General features: G+C 35.2%; 1 long non-coding RNA gene across 1 annotated transcript in view; it reads left to right on the forward strand.

The window, feature by feature from the left end:
- LOC140609119 (uncharacterized) overlaps positions 1–19,234 on the forward strand; it is a 55,082-nt gene extending 35,848 nt beyond the window's left edge. Inside the window, exons 2-3 of the long non-coding RNA XR_012011075.1 lie at positions 14,838–14,919; positions 16,472–19,234. This is a non-coding gene — a long non-coding RNA (uncharacterized lncRNA). The remainder of the gene's footprint in view (positions 1–14,837; positions 14,920–16,471) is intronic.
- The last annotated feature ends 1,572 nt before the right edge of the window (positions 19,235–20,806 follow it).

Raw genomic sequence — 20,806 nt, forward strand, 5'->3', positions numbered from 1 at the left:
ATGGAATGGCTTTGCCACTCCAGATGTTCTGTAGAGTTTTTTGGAGATGGTTTTGGGTGTTGATTCAGTTTGAAATAATATTCCTTGATGATAATCTCAATGATGAAAAAGATTTAACCCAAACAGTGACACTAGAGGGAGCCCTCTTCCAGAAATCCCTGGGGAGAGGCTAATAAAGCTCTAAGTAAATAAGCTAATTAAATAATTATTCAATCAGAGCACCATAATCATTGACAGTACTAGGAGAGCTTTTGTGTCCCTACCAACGAGGGGCTGTCAGATATACTAGTCTCTACTGAATCTGATCTCTTTAAAGTCCAGTGGCCACCAGTACTCTTAGGGGTAGTTTGGGAGGATACATGTATGGGGAACAAAATGATAATTCCAAATTATGGCAGGTTATCTCTAGATAACCTCTAGAGAGGCTTTTATTATTGTTTTCTAATAGTCCGGATATCATAGATACAAAATGAATTTGTCTCCCCTTTGTAATTGGTTTGGTAGGACAAAGGATAAACACACTGTGTTTACCTATCAGAGATGGGAAGTGACATTAGAGAATGACACATGAAAATCTGTGTCTGTAAATACCTGTATGCTGGTATCTAGGAAATGGCTACTAAAGACCAAATGGAACCTAGAATGCCCCAAATAATACCTTCTTAGTACCATCCCAGTCATTGGGAATGTGTGGTACATGGGAAAATGTTGTTCCTGTTGTAAAGAGATGGAGAATGACACTATAATTTTAACTCATTTCATGGTGCATTAACTGTAACTTTAATCTTTCTACCAAAGCTGTATAGTGTAACAAATGACTAGTTAATTGACAGAATTATACTGCGGTTAGAAAATATTTTGGGAGGCCCACAGAAAATATGTATGGAAACTTTAGAAATAATCACACAATTAAATACCTTCATTAAAATATATAAATGATTCAAATAACCATAGGTGATAGAGGAAAAAGAATCATCAGAGTTGTAAGAGAATATGAAAAGACCTATAAAGAAATATGGCCACAATCACATGTTGGGGGAGGAAATTCCTATTTCTATTGGATGAGCTGGAATTATGGTAGTTGTCAGGATACTAGTAGGCTTATTCTTCTGTATAAAATACTGTAAGACAAATAATAAAAAGAGATACCTGAAAAATATATGTTAAAGGGGTTTTGACTGATGTCAGAGTGTGGACCAGAAAGGAAAATGTTAATCTCAGACCTGCAAGTCATTTTCTCCCTTTGCTGTGAGATGTCTCTGGAAGGAAAGATATATCAAAAGCCTTGTGAACATTATAAAGATAGAACGCCTGACAAACACAGTAATGTTATTTACCAACAGGAGAATTCCGATACATGAGTACTTTTGTACATGTCTGTAGTCTAGGATTGCTTATATCAAACCTGGAAATGTGTGAATTTATGGGGCATGGCTACCTGGAAAATATCACATAAGCTATGTGACCATCTGGATATAAAAGTGGAGATGTCTCATGACAAAAATACCTTTTCTTTTTAAATGTAAGCAATGCTTCTGCATGCAACATTTATAGCTCATGTATTAAGTCTAAACCAGAGTCAATACTCCTGCAACCACAAAGGGACCTGGGGAGTGGTTTTGGCTATTCCAGACTTCCCCATCCTTCGCTATTTTTGTGATGTCCTGTCTCCTTGAAATTATTTGTGTGGTTTAATTCTGGATAATACCTTTGATCCATGTGAATCTTATTTGACAATTCAACCTTTTGATATCATTTCAAACTACATCCTTCAGTGCTATATAATCCTTGCAATTGGCCAAACCTTTCCTCTTTACTTTAGAGCTTTAACAAAACTTGCTTGCCCCTTGGTCTGAGTACCCTAGACCTTGTTATCAACTGGTAAATTGATCATTGATATTCACTTTTTTTTTGATATTAATTTATTTATTTGAGAGAGAGAGAGAAAGTGCGAATGCGGGTGGGGCAGATGGAGAGAATCTAAGCAGACTCCCCACTGAGCACATAGCCTGGTGAAAGACTCAGTCACACAACCCATAACCCATGAGATCCTGACCTGAGCTGGAATTACAAGTTGGATGCTAACTGACTGCACCACCCAGGTGCCCCTGTAGTATTATATTTTTTTAAAAAAGATTTTATTTATTCATTCATGAGAGATACAGAGAGAGAGGCAGAGATATAGGCAGAGGAAGAGGCAGACTCCCTGCGGGGAGCCTAATGAGGAACTTGATCCTATTACCTTGGATCACACACTGAACCAAGGGCAGATGCTCAACCACTGAGCCATCAGGTGTCTCTATTTTTATTATTTTATTTTTTATTGTGAGTGTTCTATGGTTAAAGAAACTGATCTGGAATCCCTTGTGTTATCACAGAACCATAGTGACAGGGTGTGTTATTTTCTGCTTCTCTTCAAATGAAGGTGATTCCTTTTACCTTTTGAACCATTAATGTGGCTTTCCTAATGCCTCCCCTTGACACAATCAGCCTTGAAATAATTTTTTTTTTTGTTAACATGTCTTATTTCTACAATTAGGACAGGGGGTATGTCACTATTTTCCAAACCTCTCATACAGTGTCTAACAGAATATATTTCCTGTAGAGGCACTTGATGAATATTTGACAAATTAAATTGAATGGACAGATGAGCCTTTTGGTTTTTCTCAAATTAGGAGAAATTGTCATGATAACGTTATTAGCATAATAGGCGACCTCTACTCTGGTTTATCTTCTAAGATCCCACCCTTAGAAGACAAGATGAAATGTCTTTCCTCTTTTACATTTTCTTTATTGTGAAGGAAGAGACAAGCATTTATTTTCTTTTCAGCGGGGGTGGGGAACAGTTTCAAGGATTTAACTGAGTCTATCCAGCAGGTTCAGATAATTCCTGAATTTGCCAGTAATCAAAATTATGGGAGAAAGGAGAAATTAGTGAATTAGAGAAATTAAGAAGCCTATTATATATTACTGATTTGGTGAATCTGTTGCTGAGGTTTAATGAAAAGTCACTGAAACGGCAACAATGGGGAAAATTGGCATTTACAGAAACTTGTAATTTGTTACTTCTTAAGAAAGATTCACGTTGAGGTCCAATTAAGATCAAAATAGTTTTTATTGGCAGTTCATTAAACCCAACAGATGGTCAGTGATTTCTGTTGAGAGAGTTACAGTTTACAAATGAGGATTTTAATGAGTATTTAGATACTTGAGTACCTCCTCTTAACAACACCTCCTATTTTTCTCCATCCATTGATGTACAAAAAGTCCACTCTAGCAACTTGGCACTGTTTGAGGAGCAATGGATGTGAGATGTTCAGAGGTTGGAAACTTTGTAGGTTGGGATCGTTATATAAAATGCTTGGAGAAAACAATCAATTGTTAGTAATTTCTTGCTGTAGTCACTTTTTCTCTGGCAATTAGGCCTAGGTTGGGATCTTTTGGTGTTTGATCTGTTCATGAAAATAAATAGCCATGTGGGGAGAAAAAGGAAACATGTTAAGAGGGTTTTCTTTACTCTCTCTTTTGAAACTGTTAACAAAACTCAAGTATAAAACCCACTTTGTTAGGAAAATAATTTATCATAGGCAGCCTTAGGCTTTTGGAATTGAAAAAACTTCTTGTGGCACTTGGGTGGCTAAGTCAGTTAAGTGTCTGATTCTTGATTTCTGCTCAGGTCATGATCTCAGGGTCATGAGACAGGGCCCCATGTTGGGCTCTGTGCTTGGGACATGGAGCCTGTTTAAAATTCTCTCTCTCCCTCTCCATTTCCCCCCACTCCCCAATTCACATGCTCAGTCTCTCAAAATAAATACATAAATTAAAATAAAATGCTTCCTTTTTTTTCTAAGAATTTACAGTATCTTTGTGAAATAGATGTATATCACATACTGTACATCATTAAACAGGGATGTTGGTGTGGGCTGTTTTTTTTTTTTTAATGGGCTGTTTTTTTTTTTTAATTTATTTTTTATTGGTGTTCAATTTACTAACATACAGAATAACACCCAGTGCCCGTCACCCATTCACTCCCACCCCCCGCCCTCCTCCCCTTCTACCACCCCTAGTTCGTTTCCCAGAGTTAGCAGTCTTTACGTTCTGTCTCCCTTTCTGATATTTCCCACACATTTCTTCTCCCTTCCCTTATATTCCCTTTCACTATTATTTATATTCCCCAAATGAATGAGAACATATAATGTTTGTCCTTCTCCGACTGACTTACTTCACTCAGCATAATATAATGGGCTGTTTTTTAAATGAGTCACTCTCACCAGCTATTTTGCTGGCCACAGACAAAGGGAGTTGTCAGTATGTTTATTTTTTCTCTATATGGTTACAACATCAATACTAATTATTAAATTTTCTTTTCTTGATTTTCAGAAAAAAATTAATATAAAGACTTCTCTGTCAATATATCTCAGAGAAAGATATTTCCCTTTCTTTAGAAAATGATTTTATGTCAGGATCATTTCTGGGAGGCTCATCAAAGTTTCATGTGATATGTTCATTTTTATTCTAGAAGTTGGTATTTCAGTACTATTGTGTAATACTCAAAAGGCCCTAAAATTTAGTCTCAGAGTAGTATTATGATAAAGAAAAAACTACAACCAAAAACTAACTTCATGAAAACTCAAGTTTTTTTCCTTGAATACCCTGAAAAACAATGATTCTACTCATGCTAGTAATCATTCAAACTCTATTTTCTTTCTTAATAATTAACTTCTAGTTCTTCATTTAAGTTTCAGTGCTGTTTAGATAATAAAACTCTTTTCACAGGATCACTTCATGTATTGATACACATTTAAAGGAAAGAAGGAAAGATTATTTTCCAGTCATGTCCCAAGAACTTAATGGTTGGGTGACACCAAGAAACTTACGACTAGTTTCCTTGTTTCCAGTGTTATTAATTCAGTATCTTAGAAAAAAACAAATGATGACAAACAAACAAAAACAGGCTTGCTTAAATACTACTTTTATCAGATACACTTAGTGAATGACTCTATTTCATGTTCTGTTGGAACCAAATTTCTCTATGTGGCTTTTAAGTCTCTTTTTACTTTCTGACTACATTGGTAGCTCTCAAATTTATTTTCTCCAGACTGGTCTCTGTATGGTTTCATCAGCATGCCCTATTTATTAATTCTTTCACATCTTTAGTAGTGATGTTCCTTTGTTCTGGAAGGCTGTCTTCTCTCCTGCTTGTTTCCAACTAATAACTACCAACTTCTTGAAATCTTCCCTGACAACTCCAGCACTTTTTGAACTCTTTATTTAAATTCCTAGTACTTTCACATTGAATTACACAAAATGTTTTATTTAATTAATGCAACATTTCATTTAGCTATTATAGTTGCAAATGATGATTTTCACAAGACTGAGTTTTCCAGATGATGAAAGCACTGAAATGTCTTCATTTCTGTATAGTTTTCTATGAAATATTTCTGTGAAGTATTACAAACATCTCTGCCTAATTACATAAAGAAATATAGAGTATACTTAAAGTTATTGGTGATTCACGATCATTATTATTAATGTCAGTTATTACACTATGCTATAATATAGTATACACCAAGGTATATAGGGCTATTTACTCTAGGTAAACCTTCTTCTACATTCACATTTTCTTCAGTTTCTTTTCTTGATAATAGACTTTCAGGTGTCATCTTCTTTTCCCTGACCCATATTTTTGCCTTTATAATAAAACTATATTTTCCCATATATCTATTCTAATCCTTTTGGATGGAACAGATTCTTCTTATTGGTGGCAAAGGTACTGCAGAGTGGTCAAGACAGCACATCATCTTAATTTCTAGGGGCTTGAGCCAATTCATCTGAGCCCTCATCCACATAAGGAGAAAAATTTTTTACCTTTTCCAACCCTGGGGTGTCCCTTTATGTCATTCTGACAACCAAATAGAATGGGCATGTGGTTGTAGAAGCATTTATTTATTTCCATTAACAAACTTGTGTATCTTTGAGGTCTGTCTTGCTTGCCTGGTCTCCAGTTGCAACTGAGATGATTATAAATTTGCTATTTTTAAAAATAATATTTCATGTCTTTCTATCTTCAGTGTGATAAAAACATAAAAATATCTTTTGAACATTCACCATAAAATTGGTTCATTCTGAAAAATGATGATGAAAAATGATAATGGTTTCTGTTTGTATCTGCTTTATATTTGTAGATTCCTCATACATTACCAATTTAAATCTTATAGTCATAAGACATAGTTTTGATACGTTCATTCTATAGATGAATAAAGTGAAGGTTGAAGAGAGAAAGAAGCTAAACTGCTGGTAAGTGGGCTTCACACTGAAGTCTTTTGAGCCCTATTCCGGTGTATCCTCATCTACTACTTCACCCCCTGAGCAATGCATTGTGCTAGACTTCAAGAAGCCCTTTGCTTATTCAAAATGGATAGAATGAACATAGAGTAACTACATAACTAGAATGTGATGATAAGTGCTCTGTAGAGGTGTGGCAGTGCAGTGGAAATTCAAAGGGCATGGCGTGTTGTATATGTGTGTGTATGCACATGGGTTTGTGTGTCTAAGTGCTTGCCAAAGCAAAACATATAAGAAGGTCATAGACATTTATAAGGAAGATGTATCCTAATAAATAGGCATTGGTATGTGTATGAGATGGGATAAGATGACAGATAAAGCCTTGGTTGGAGAAACAAAGAATTATGCAGTTAAGACTCATTCAAAGTACACCTAGGGGAGTTATGGTGGATAAGTGGAGATTTGAGGTATTATATCATGGAAGGTTGTGATTTCCATGCTGAGGACGGTCCTTAAAACTGTTTCCATGAATGGGGTACTTGGTTTAGTTGTGAGGGATGGAATTAGATATAACATTATAATGAACTAATTTTCTTCTTTGGTTGAAGAAAAGGTAGGACTAGCATTTAAGTATTTTGAATAAGAGGCTAATATTGGTGAAATTGCTCTTGATTACAATGTTCCAGACAGTCTTTTGTTTATATGCTTGTGCAGGGGGAATTTGGAGATTTCTCGATATTTGTTTATTCAATGCTCTTGTTTCCACTCCAGATACAAATTCTTTAAAATAGTCACCGGAGAAGAGATCAGGAGTGCTATAAAGACCCCTCACTGGGATTTTAATTAAAGATAATGTATTTATGCTCAAGAAGAAGGTTATTAGAAATCATTAATAACACAATTTAACTTCATAAGAATTTTATATTTCTCAATAACTCATCCTCAATATGGTGATGTTTACACCATTTCCAGTTTCTTTTTTTATCTCAAGCTTTGGTAAGGCTCTTTTCTTTTTCCAAATAGTGGTTAATGACCAGCTACTTTTTTTTTTTTTTTTTTTTTTTTGGTTTAAAAAGTGACTCATTTTATTGCCAAATCAATTTCAATAGTAACAAATTTTCTTAAACATATCAGGTAGCTTCTGGAAGATGTGTTAAATGATGAAAAAATGGGCGACCATGAACACACTCTAATTTCACTTCCAAATTGGTCCTTCATTCTATAGATAATGAATGACCAGCTACTTACTTTAAAAAATTTAGCTCTTTAAGACAAATCATTAAAACTAGCTACTTGACTGACTGCTTGGCTGAGCAGTTAGCACACTTAAAATAAGTCTGTTAGTACATTATAGAAAACAATCTACAATATATAGAATATAATTAAGCCCTCTTTTTCTTTTCTTCATTTTAGTGGACACACTTTGTTTTGCCTTTGCCTTATCTTCCAGTAAGACTTTCAGTATTAATCAATTCCTAGCAAAGAAACAGAAGGGAAATCTACCCATTTCTCAAAGAATTCACCTGAAAACTAGTAATAAGGTAACGTATAAGCCAGGGATCCTGGGAAAGAACTAAACTGGGATTGCAAAAACCAGACCACATGATGGTAAATATTTTTGTGCTGTGTTGAGTTCAAGTTAGAAAGACACTTTGAAAATATTTCAATGCAGTTTTTTAAAGAAAAAGTCAGATACTGAGGCTTTTTAACTTTTATTCATTTATTGAATAAAAAAATTAAAAATACACATGTAGGCCATTTTGAACTAAAAATAAAATCTGAAACATTTTATTTTGTGGCACACTTTTATAATCAAGTTTCCAAGTTGGAATAAACTCTTTGAAGATCAAATAATCTTTTTGACTGTAATTGGGTTTAGTTCTATCTGTATTTAATCTTTTTATTTATTTAAAAAAATTTCTTTTAAAAGATTACTTATTTATTTGAGACAGAGAGAAGTAGAGAGAGAGCATGAGTGGGAGGGACAGAGGGAGAAGGAGAGAGAATCTTGAGTAGTCTCTGCCCTGAGATAGGAGCCTAATGTGGGGCTGCAACCCAAGATCCTTAGATCATGACCTGAGCCCAAACTGAGTCTAATGTTCAATCAACTGTGCCACCTAGGTGGCTTCAGTGCATAATATTTTTAGATTTCTGTGGACAATATGAAGAGACTTGATTTTCTATATGTTACTTAAAATTTTGAGCCATGGTTTTAGTTTTGCTAAGAGCTAAAATCAGAAAATACATCATATATTTATATGCTGACATCTATCCATTTTAAAGAAGAGTTATAGAAGCTGTTATGTCTTATTATTGCATTATTTGCAAACAAGAAATTATATCCCTATCCTAATGTCAATTCATAATATGACTCTATTAATTTGCCACTTTCCAAAACATGGTTTTCTTTAAAAATAAAGAGTTTGTATCTAATTTTTTGTGTCTTTTGTAAATATTCACTACATGATATGTGTGTAGGGGCACCTGGTTGGCTTAGTCAGGTAAGCATCTGACTCATGATTTTGGATTGGGTCATGATCTCAGGGTCATGAGCTAGAATCCCATCTTAGGCTCTGTGCTCAGCACAAGGTGTGCTTTAGATTCTCTCTCCTCCCTTTAACCAACTCCCACTCTAGCTCTCAAATAAATAAAAAAAAATCTTTTTGAAAAAGCCATATGTGTTTAAATATTATGTTTCTAGTTCCTTGCCAAGCATCAGAAAAATGACATTTCTGAATTTTGTATTCCATTTATTCACTGATGATCTCAAATTTCTATCACCAAACTGAGTTACTTTCCCAAGCTCCACATTCACATATCCAGCTTCTTATTTGATATCTTCATTTGGAGATCTAATAGGTATTTCAAACTTAATGTTTCCGAGTAGAGATACAGATTCTCTAGTTTCTCTACCTCAATTCCAAATCTAATTTTCTCCAAGCCATTATACCTCAATTATACCAATTGTTCAATCAAAAGAAGAAAAAGAAATCAAGAAGTCATTCTTGACTTTTTCTTTTATTCTTGCATGCAGCATGTCAATGAGCTCCACCCCCTCTTCTAAAATAACTGTATTTCAAATCTGACTACTTCTCTTTATTTACCTTGCCAAAACTATTCCAAACAACCCTAATGTCTTTTCCTGATTTCTATAATAGCTTCCTGTTGCTGTCTGGTTTAAGAACTTCCGAAGGTTTCACATTGTACATGAAAATTCATTTTTAAAACTATGTATACAAGTAGGTACACAGTGTACACAGTGCCAAAGACTGCTGGCATCCTGGTTTCTTCTTTTCTTCTTGGGCATAGAGCTAAACTACACTTCCATCTCCCTTGTGGAGGCAAGCTGTGTTTGGGTAGTGGAATGTAGGCAGAAGTGATTGTCACTCTGAGACTTGCCCCCCTGCCCAAATATCTCATGTGGGTTCCTCAAGTTTCTTTTCCTATTGTGTGGCCAAGTTGGAGGCCCCGTGTTAAAGATGGTATTCCCACAATATAAAAGAAAGATGGCTTTTTCCACCTCCATTTACCCTGGGCAACTCTTATTAGAATGTGACATGTGTAAGAAATAAAGCTTTACTTTATGAAGCCACAGTGTCAGACCCTACCTAATTTGGCATCTGTTTATCTCTTCAAACTCATTTTTTTTTTTTTTTTGTCTCAACTCTCTCTCCTTTCTCATGAGGCACCAGTTTCTCTGGATTTCTTTCTTACCCATGGATGCAGACAAGTCAGAGTCTTTGCATTTGCTATCTTTTTTGGTTGGATTTATCTCCCCTTCAGATCAAAATATGACTATTTCCCTCTCTTCAATGAAACTATTAACTCAAATGTCATTTTTTTCAGAGGTCTTCCCTGACCACCATCTGAAACAGGCTTCCATATCAGTCCACTTTCTATTATATTACACTAACACATCTTTGTCTTAGCAATGATCAGTACCTGAAATTATTGTATTGTGTTTGTTTTATGCTCCTTTTTTCCTAGAATGTCAGCCAAGAGGAGGGATTCTTCATATTCACTGTTATGGCACTAAAAAAGTGATTGGCATGCAGTAGGCACTCAGTAAATATTTGTTAGCTCATTGACTACAATACATAGGTATGTCATTTGAAGATAGGAGTTGTATCCTATATCTGAAATGTATATAAAGCATAAATCTTACATAATATTTCTAATATAATATCTCATTTAATTACATGTAAATAAGGTAACAATAGAAAGGTATAGGATTTGGAGGCAAAAATATCCAATTCAAGTTTTGAACCTATTCTGTGATCCCAAGAACTCATTCTTTCTCAGGCTCTATTTCTACTATTTACACAATGGAAATACTATGATATATACTTTATTCTGAGAGCAATCACATGAGATAAAGTGTTTATGAATAAGCAGTACAAACTGTATAGAGTTCATATAATATATATATATAGTAAGGCCACGAAAGTGTTTTTAAACACATATAAAATACTTTGTGTGTAGATACTTCATGTGTCTAAATACTTTGTAAGTAGGCAATGCTGACAAGTGATACATATGTTAATTAGAAATATTATTACATATTATTAAAATACGAAGTTCTCTTGGTGTATAACATTTTTAGTCATCAGCTCCTTGAGACTTCAAAATAAAAAGGTGTTTGGTTTTTTCTTTTTCCTATGTAGTTCTATAGCTCAAATTTTTCTTTAGCATGCTGTTATTTCAGTGTGGTGAGGGTGAATTGAGTGTCAATATATGGGTGGAAACCCTAATTTTTGTTCTCAAAGAAATGTAAAATTTCTCTTCAGTGATTCTATATAGCATTATTTGGAGAGGCATATGCTCAGATTGCCCTTTGTTGGCCTAAAATCTTCCCAAACTCTCCAAACTGGAAATAAACAGTATCTTGGCAATAAATATTTATTATTTATAAGCAAGTCTTACAATCAGGCTATTATCTGTGCCTACTTTTCCCAGAAAACAATATATATTACCACAATTAGAACATGTAATGCTTGTACAATTCATCTGAGAAACGTTCTTTGAGAAATTAGGGCTGGATGCTGTTTGATATTGTCATTAGAAAAAAAGGAACACATGTTCCCTGAAGTTGCCCCAGTGAGGAAGCAAATTAAAATTGGTTATCACTCCTGTTCCTAATTCTGCTCCAGTGTATATAGTAAAATGATCAGAATATTTCTTGCCTTTGAAGTCCCTGTTACCTCCAAGTGAAGTTGTAGGTCACAGGCAGTCTCCTCTGTGTCTGCCTCCAAGACCAAGGGGCTATGCTAGCTCAGAATTGAGACTGGAGAAGACCCTTGATTGCTCAGGCTTTTCCTTTTTCGGCAAAAAGCTGACATGCGATGTGAAATATATCATAATTGATTTTTTTAAAGCATTGCTTCAGGAGATGAAGTAAAGGGAAAAATAGAGTGTTCCTTTGACTGGTTTTTGTCTCCTGGTGTGCTGAAACATCCATCTTATTGCTTATTAAAAATAATCAAAATAGGCTTAGTCCTGAGAAGAAAGCATTTCTGATTTTGACAAAGCTCCTAAATAAAGTTGTTTTTAAATGCCATTATGCAAGTTTTCACAAAGCCAGTGTTAGCAGCTTTGTCCTATTCTGTAATCCTGGCAAAAGAAAATTTTCTTGATTTTGTTAATGAAATCTACAAATCAAGAACATTTGAATAGAGACCTAGGAGAGCACTCTATTAATGTTTTATGGTACTTATTTAAAAGAACATAAAGGAACCTGAGAGATTTTGTATCAGGATGGAATTGAAATGCATTATTGCTTACCAATGAGAATATACGCGAGTTTTTTCATAAATTGGATTCCAGCTAACCTAATACTCTGCTATAAAAGGGCTTTTACCTTATGGATGTGTATTATTAGCAAACTTTATAGTGCTAAGTATATTGCCTTTATATGTCTAGTGGGGCCTGATCCAGCTTTTGAAAATTGTGCTTAATTAAACACTTGTGCCTCACTGAACATGCTTACTCTGGAGTGAGGAAGAGAGTGTGATCATACGAGCCAGTACAGTGGGTGTGATATGGGTTTAGGTATGAGTATTTGTTTATGCTTCATTTGCACAAAGAAAGTCTACCATGACTAACTTTTTCCTTTTCTTCCATACTTGACAGTTCTTGTTGCATTAAAAAAAAACCCCTAAGTTTTGTCAGGATAGCAAAACGAAATTCAAAGTGGTCCCAAACCACAGCTCTTAGGATAAATTCCACAGACATTTTACAAAATATCATAAATGCACATAGGCAGCAAATTTAGATGGTATAGTAAGTGTAAAAAGAAACAGAAAACTTACCCTCCCATTCGCATTCCCATCCAGAACTTAAAGTTTGTCACTCTTGAAACGGTGTTGGTGTATGCTTCCACAAAAACATTGTGTGCCTGAATACATGTATATATGAATACATTCTTATATATCAATAGGAAAATGTGCTTTAGAAATTATTTGTGGGGGCACGTGAGTGGGTCAGTCGGTTAAGTGTCTGTCTTCGCCTCAGGTCATGATCCCAGGGTCCTCTGCTGGGAGCCTGCTTCTCCCTCTCCCTTTCCCTCTCCTTCTGCCTGCCATTCCCTTTGCTTGTGCTCTCTCTCTCTGTCAAATAAATAAATAAATAAATAAATACATAAATACATAAATACAATCTTTTAAAAAATGTTCTTGAAAGGAAGGATGCTATCACAGTGTGATAAACCTGACTTTTTAAATTTAGTTCATCATGGAGAGCTTTTCTTAGCAATGAATATAGCTCTACTTCAGTCTTTTCAGTGAATGTATTAATCCCATGGTGTGGATGGACAATAATATATTCAACCACTCACTTATTAATGAATACTCAGATTTTTTTTTTTTTTTTTTGCCAGGGCAAATAATGCTGCTTGATACTCATGCATAGATCTTTCAGTGCGTATTACACAGAATAAATTCTCAGAAGTTGAATTGCTGGGTTAAAGGGCAGCTGTATTTTATTTTATTGTTTAAAGATTTTATTTATTTATTCATGAGAGATACAGAGAGAGAGGCAGAGACATAGGCAGAGGGAGAAGCAGGGTGTCCGTGGGGAGAGCCCAAGACCCCGGGATCACAACCTGAGCTAAAGGCAGATGCTCAGCCTCTGAGCCACCCAGGTGCCCCAGGGCAGCTGCATTTTAAATTTTAGTGATTTTGCCCAATTCCATTCTAAAAGGTTATAGGTAGTTTACAGTTTTAGCAGTCATATGCCAAAGGGACTCTTCCCATACTTCTCTCAGAACTGGCTTTTACTAGACTTTTAGTTTCTGGCATAGTATGGTAAACTAAGATGTTTGGACAAGTGTATACTTCTTGGTGAAATATTTGCAAAGTAAATTAATAGAAAGTTAAGCAATAGTCTTCCCTTCATATAACTGTAGAGGATTTGAAAGCTGAACTAAAGAGTGTCTCTTGGTTATTCAAAACCAGTAGATGCATACCAACCTGAAGCAGGCAGTCTGACGCTGTAGGCTGCTTATTTTCTTGGGAACATCGAGAGAGACTAGCCAATTCGTTTTTGATCATCAATGAATTTCTAGCCAATTCATATTTGTTTATCTATTATTACTCTTAAACTTTTGCTGCAAATGAAGTTGGTTATGGTAGGTATTAATGCTTGATATATTTTCCAGTCTTTTTTTTTTAAGATTTTATTTTATTTATTTATTCATGAGAGACAGAGAGAGAGAGAGGCAGAGACACAGGCAAAGGGAGAAGCAGGCTCCCTGCAGGGAGCCCGACATGGGACTAGATCCCAGGACTCCAGGATCACCACCTGAGCTAAAGGCGGAGTTAACCACTGAGCCACCCAGGCTGCCCCTCCGGTCTTTTCTTAATAAAAGTTTTAGCAAAATTACAATGATCTTTACACCAACAGCTACAAAATAAAGAGATTTGCGAAAATTTATTTTACTTCACAGCTCTATTTTATTATTTCAAACTAGGCATAAAATTTTTCCTTCAAAATTGTATGGTCTTTGAAATGCTCTGTTATCCACACCTGCTTCCATGGAGGAATCTGGTTCTGGATGATTTTTTGGTCATAATATGGTTCCTCATCTCAGGTAGGTTTTTCTTGTTTATTATTATTATTATTATTTGTTTCTATTTGTTTATTGTTGTTTAATTTTTGGAAAAAGATCAGCAACTACAATTGGGACTTTTTTCTTTTCAAGGATTTTCACTAAATCCAGGGAACCAGCAAAGTATTAAGCAATTTCTCTTTAAGCCAAAATGAGTTTCAGGATTCCTTTTATCTCTAAAAATGGTGATATTATGAAAAGTTTCATTTTGGATTTTATGTCTACTTGGGGAGGACTTCTTTCATGTAAAGCATTTGCATTTCAATCATTTGGAGGGTTGGTCTGTGAGGACAACCTTTTGTCCATATTTAATTTTAGTGAGTTCTTTCATTTTCTGTTATCTACACAGGCATTTCCACTTGGCTAGTTTCTATCTCTTCTCTCATCTGGTTTTTCATTAGGCCTGGTTGACCTGAATTGGCTGTATTCCCTGTCTTTTATTTTATAGGTGCTCCTGTGACTCTCTCAGTCAGGTGGTCCTGGCGGTGGGCATTCATTTCATTCTTGGCAGTTTCCCATGTGGAGTTGTGGTACGTGCTCCTGTCTTGCGATGACAATGCCAGATCTCCTCCTGTATCTCATCAGCTACCCTTCATCCAACCTTCATTGCAATCCAATCTTTTATTTAGTAGTAACTGGGTCACTTTATAGCAGGAACTGCCTTTTCAAAATGTAATTTTGAAAGTCAGCTCTAGCATTGAAATAGATAAAAGAAAGCCTCCACTGGCTAAATTTCCATATTTTCTGATGTCTTTTGCGTACATCGAATTTACTGTTAGACTTAGTCTTTGACAAAATAAAATGAAGCTAGAAAATAACTTTATTCTATCCAACGGATAATATTTCTTCTAAATACCAGATATCTGTTTTTTCCCCTCCACTTTTAGTGATGTATAATTAACAAATAAGAATTGTATATACTTAAAGTGTACAACTTGATGTTTTGATATATGTATACATTGTGAGAGGGTCACTAGAATCAAGCTAATTAACATGTCCTTCATCTCCCAAAGAATTAACATTTCTTCTTTCTCTCTTTTTCTCTTTCTTTCTTCTTTCTTTCTCTCTTTCTTTCTTTCTTTCCTTAGCAAATTTCAGGTATACAATACAGTGTCGTTAACTGTAGCCCTTATCTCCAGGACTTTTTCACCCTGGATAACTACAATTTTTTACCCTTGACCAACATCTATTTCTCCTTCTTTCTGTCCCTGGCAATTTATTCTACTCTCTGCTTTTATGAGTTAGACCATTTTAGATTCTACATATAAGTGAGATCATGCAGTGTCTGTCTTTTTGTGTCTGGCTTATTTCACTTGATTTACTCCAGGTTCACCCATGTTGTTCCAAATGTCAGAATTTCCCTCTTTTTGTGACTGAATGATATTCCACTGTGTGCATGTAGGTGTATATCACATTTTTAAATGCATTTATACACTAATGAATATTCAGTTTGTTTCTATATCTTGGCTATTGTGAATAATGCTGCAAATGGGAGTGCAGATATTTCTTAGAGATCTTGGTTTCATTTTTTTTTTAAAGATATGTACTCAGAAGTGAAATTGCTGGATTCTATAGCAGTTCTATTTTTAATTTTTCAGAATCCTCCATGCTATTTTCCATAATTGTTATGCCTATTTACATTCCCACCAACAATACACAGGGTTTTCCTTTTTTCCATATCCTGATCAACTCTTGTTAACTTTTGTCTTTTTAATAATAGCCATTCTAACATGTGTGAAGTGTTATTGTGGTTTTGACTTTCTGATGATTAAATATTAAGTACCTTTTCATATACCTGTTGGCTATTAGTATGTCTTCTTGGGAGAGATGTCAATTCAGGTCTTTTGTCCATTTTAATATGTATTGCTATTGAGTTGTATTATTTCCTTGTATATTTTGGATATTACCCCTTATTAGCTATATGGTTTGCCAATATTTCCTCCCATTCCATAGATTGGCTTTTGACTGTATTGATTGTTTTCTTTACTGTGCAGAAGTTATTTAGTTAAATTAAGTACAATTCCACTTTATTATTATTATTATTTTAAGATTTATTTTTATTTTTTTATTTATTTATGATAGACATAGAGAGAGAGAGAGAGGCAGAGACACAGGCAAAGGGAGAAGCAGGCTCCATGCCGGGAGCCCGACGCGGGACTCGATTCCGGGACTCCAGGATCACGCCCTGGGCCAAAGGCAGGCGCCAAACCGCTGAGCCACCCAGGGATCCCCTACTTTATTATTTTTGTTGTTGCTTGTGCTTTTGGTGTTATATCCAAGAAATTATTGACAAGACAAATGTTAAGAAGTTTTTTCTCTATATTTTCTTCTAGAAGTTTTATAGTTTCAGGCCTTATGTTTAAGTACATAATCCATTTTAAGTTGATTTTTAAAATATGGTGTGATGCAAGAGTCTCATTTCGTTTTGTTTTGCATGTAGATATTCGGTTATTCCAAAATAATTTACTGAGGAGACTAAACTTTCCCTATTGTGTTTTCTTGGCACCCTAGTCAAAACTAAGTTGATCTTTTTTGTTTTTTTAAAGATTTTATTTATTCATGAGAGACACAGAGACAGAGGCAGAGACATAGGCAGAGGGAGAAGCAGGCTTCATGCAAGAGCCAGATGTGGGACTCCTTCCGGGGACTCCGGGATCATGCCCTGAGCCAAAGGCAGATGTTCAATCACTGAGCCACCCCAGAGTCCCAAAGATAAGTTGACCTTAATTGTGTAGATTGATTTCTGAGCTCTCTACTTTGTTCTGTTGGTCTATAAGTCTTTCTTTATGCCAGTATCCTACTGTTTGATTTCTATAGCTTTGTGATGTATTTTGAAACTAGGAAATGTGATACCTTCAGCTTTTTTCTTGCTCAAGATTGCTTTAGCTATAAGGAGTCTTTTGTGTTTTCATATGAATTTTAGTGTTGTTTTTCTTTTTCTGTAAAGGATGCTATTGGGATTTTGATCGAGATTGCTCTATATCTGTAGATCATTTTGGACAGTACACACAATTTAGCAATATTAATTTTTCTGTTCACAAATATAGGATGTTTATCCCTTTATCTGTGTCTTCCTTAATTTCTTTCATCAGTGTTTTATAATTTTCGTTATGAACATCTTTTACCTCTTTGGTTTTTTTTCTAAATACTTTGTTCTTTTTGTTGTTATTATAAATGGGATTTTTAAAAATTCTATTTTGGATAGTTTATTGAAAGACCACTGATTTTTGTTTGTTGATTTTATATCTGTAACTTTACTGAATGAGTTTATTAGTTCAAACAGTTTCTTTTTTTTTTAATTGTTATTGTGTAATCCTTTGGGTTTTCTACATAGATAATCATGTCATCTGTGAACAGAAATAATTTTACTTTTCTTTTCTGACTTGAATGGCTTTTTTTTTTTTTTGAATGGCTTTTATTTCTTTTTCTTCTCTAAATGCTCTGAGGAGGATTTCCAATACTTAGTTGAATAGAAATGGTGAGAGTGGGTACTTGTACCAGAGACTTGTACCAGATCATAGAGGAAAAGCTTTCAGTTTTCCATATTGATTATGATGTTAGCTGTAGATTTTTCATATATGGCTTTTATTGTGTTGAGATAAGCTTCTTCTATACCTTTTTTGTTGAAAGGTTTTTTTTTTTTTTTTTTTTTTTTCATGAATGGGTGTTAGATGCTCCTTTCTTAGGAGTCCCCAGAAAAAGAAAGAAGTCCCTTTAGGCCGCTAGCTGTTTCCTGTTTTCTGTGATCTGTGCATTACCGTCTCTACTTCCTAACTGTACTTCTTGTGGAACTTCCTAGGAGGTGTCAGAATTACAAAGAAATACAAAAACTTCAATAGTTAAGGATTTTAAGGGAACAAAGGGAATGCAAAAGCTAACAGTCTCTAAGACCAGGGAGTAGCCTAGCAATACATCAGTGGTAAAATTTCCAATGCTATTTCGAAAGTAAGCAACATTTGCCTGAGATAAGGAGCCCAAGACCGCATCCAGTTTACACTAGCTGGCTCTCAGTGCCTGTCTTTAGCCCCTTACTCTTGTCTAACAGTTACCTCTGACTCATTATAACTTAAAATCTCTGCCCAAGGAGGAGCACAAACTTCATTAACATAACATAGGATGCCTGTATGGGCATATTTTCTATGTATTTTGTGTAACCTTATATCTGCCCTTACATTGGATGACAAAACTCCCCTTTCTGAATATTCATCCTAACCCTAATAAAAGGAACCACCCCCCCCCCCCCCCCCCGCTGGACTCCAGGAGTCAAGGGTTTGGAAATTATTCCCCATGATTTGCTGCAAATAAAATTTCCTTTGTGTGATGACTCCACCTGGTGTAGCCTCTGTAACTCATTCTGTTAATGTGTGTGACATTGATTTGCATGTATGTCTTGAATCATCCTTTCATCCCAGAGGTAAATCCCACTTGGCAAGGGTTTACAATTCTTTCAAAGTACTATTGATCCGATTTCTGTTTTTAAACATTTATTTTAATTCTACACTGATATCTCTTCATAAACTTTATCTATCATATCTATCATCTATCTATCTATCTATCTATCTATCTATCTATCATTTATTTATCCTCTATCTCGGTTTAACCTAAGATAATTCTGGTTTCAATCTTATTCTAAACACTTTGTTTACTGAAACACCAAAAGGATGCATTAAATCAGTCTCTTTTATAAGTAATTTAGTTTGAGTTTTAGTCTCAAGAGTGTCACTTATAGATAATTGACCTTGAGTAAGCCACTTAACTTAGGATTCTCCATTTCCTTATTCATAAAATGGAGACAAAAATCCTTACCTCAAACACTTTTGAAAATAACAAATGAAATAATATATATGGAAGTGCTTTATAAATAGGAGTGTGATATAATGTTAAGCATTATTATTATTGGGACATGTTATAGGATTTGGAGTTTTATATCTTTAAATATCTCCTAAAAATCACTTGGAAGTTTGCAATAGGGAAAGCATTCATCTGTGTAAATTCTTCAGTTCTTCTAAGCTTTTCTTTCTTTCTTTTTTTTTTTAGTCTAAGCTTTTCTACTGCATTAGACTTTTATCCGGGGAAAGATAATTAGCTGTTGAGAGATTTTAAACAAGAGAGTGAGGTAATTAGACCTGTGCTTTTGAAAGGTCAGGCTGCAGCCTGAGAAAGATATGGGTGGTAGTCGAAGTGGTGGCAGACAGAGTGAAGAGATCATGTAGGAGGCTGTTTGACGGGTCACACAAGTAGATCATAACATTCTGGATTTGCTAGCAAAGACCAATGGAAGTGCCAGCTTTGCAAAGTTTTAAGGAAATGGAATCAAGCGGATAGGAAGAAGAAGAGTTATAAAAAACATACGGTTTTTGGCTTGATTAAGCTAGTGGGAATTTTATAGCTTTTCCTGTCTATAGCAGTTTTCATTAGCAGGATTTTTCTGCTTTGCATGAGGCTAGGAAACACAGAATGAGGAACACATTTGTGGGGAAGTTATTGGTTTATTTTTTGAAAAAGAAGAGATTGGGACATTGAAGTGGATACATGTGATTGCAATTGCATAGCTTTTCTGAAACTTAGGAGGGACACTGAACTACTGGTGACAGTTGTGGCCGTAAGACTAAATGAGATTGTTTAGAAAGAGGGCTTGTAGACCAAAAGAGGATAAGGTCCAAGACTATCAACATTTAATTGATGAACAGAAAAGGTCCATCCGTTGTGCATCCCATCTGAGAAAAAGTACCTAAGATCATCTGGCAAACGTAGCACTGCTTCCATCAAGAAATGATGGAGTTTCATGTAAGATAGCAGAAATACTAGCATGTTTAAATTTTCTTTGATTGAATGACAGGACAAGAGAAAAAATATAATAGGAAAAAGAGAGAGGATAAACATAAAGAAGCCCCCAAAGCGATAGCTGTGGCTGGATCCAGATCTCTGTGGGAGGGAGGCATTAGTCCTAGGAAGTTGATACCTCTTTATGAGAAGGAACTGGGGGTGGGGTGGGGGTGAGTGGGTGATGGGCACTGAGGGGGACCCTTGATGGGATGAGCACTGGGTGTTATTTTGTATGTTGGTAGATTGAACACCAATAAAAAATTAATAAAAAAAAGAAGCAAAAAAAATAAATTAAAAGCAAAAAAAAAAAGAATAGTATATATATATATATATATATATATAAAAAGGAATTGGAAGAAGAGCAGGCACAGTTGCAGAGAATTGAAGTAGTTTCCCTCAGCTTGCTTCTGTCGTTCTCTATAGAGGAGGAAAGAAGGCCATTTACTGAATGATGAGGGATTTGGCAGAGTTCATGGGTAACAGAAATATTTGAAATATGTACTTTGCAGAGTGAATGAAAAAGCTAAAGAAGAAAGCATGAAGACTCTTGGCAGCAAGTAGCACTTTGTCCACTTGGAGACCTCCAGTGTG

Source organism: Canis lupus, chromosome 18 (genome assembly GCF_048164855.1).
Source record: "Canis lupus baileyi chromosome 18, mCanLup2.hap1, whole genome shotgun sequence".
NCBI classification, from domain to species: Eukaryota; Metazoa; Chordata; class Mammalia; order Carnivora; family Canidae; genus Canis; species Canis lupus.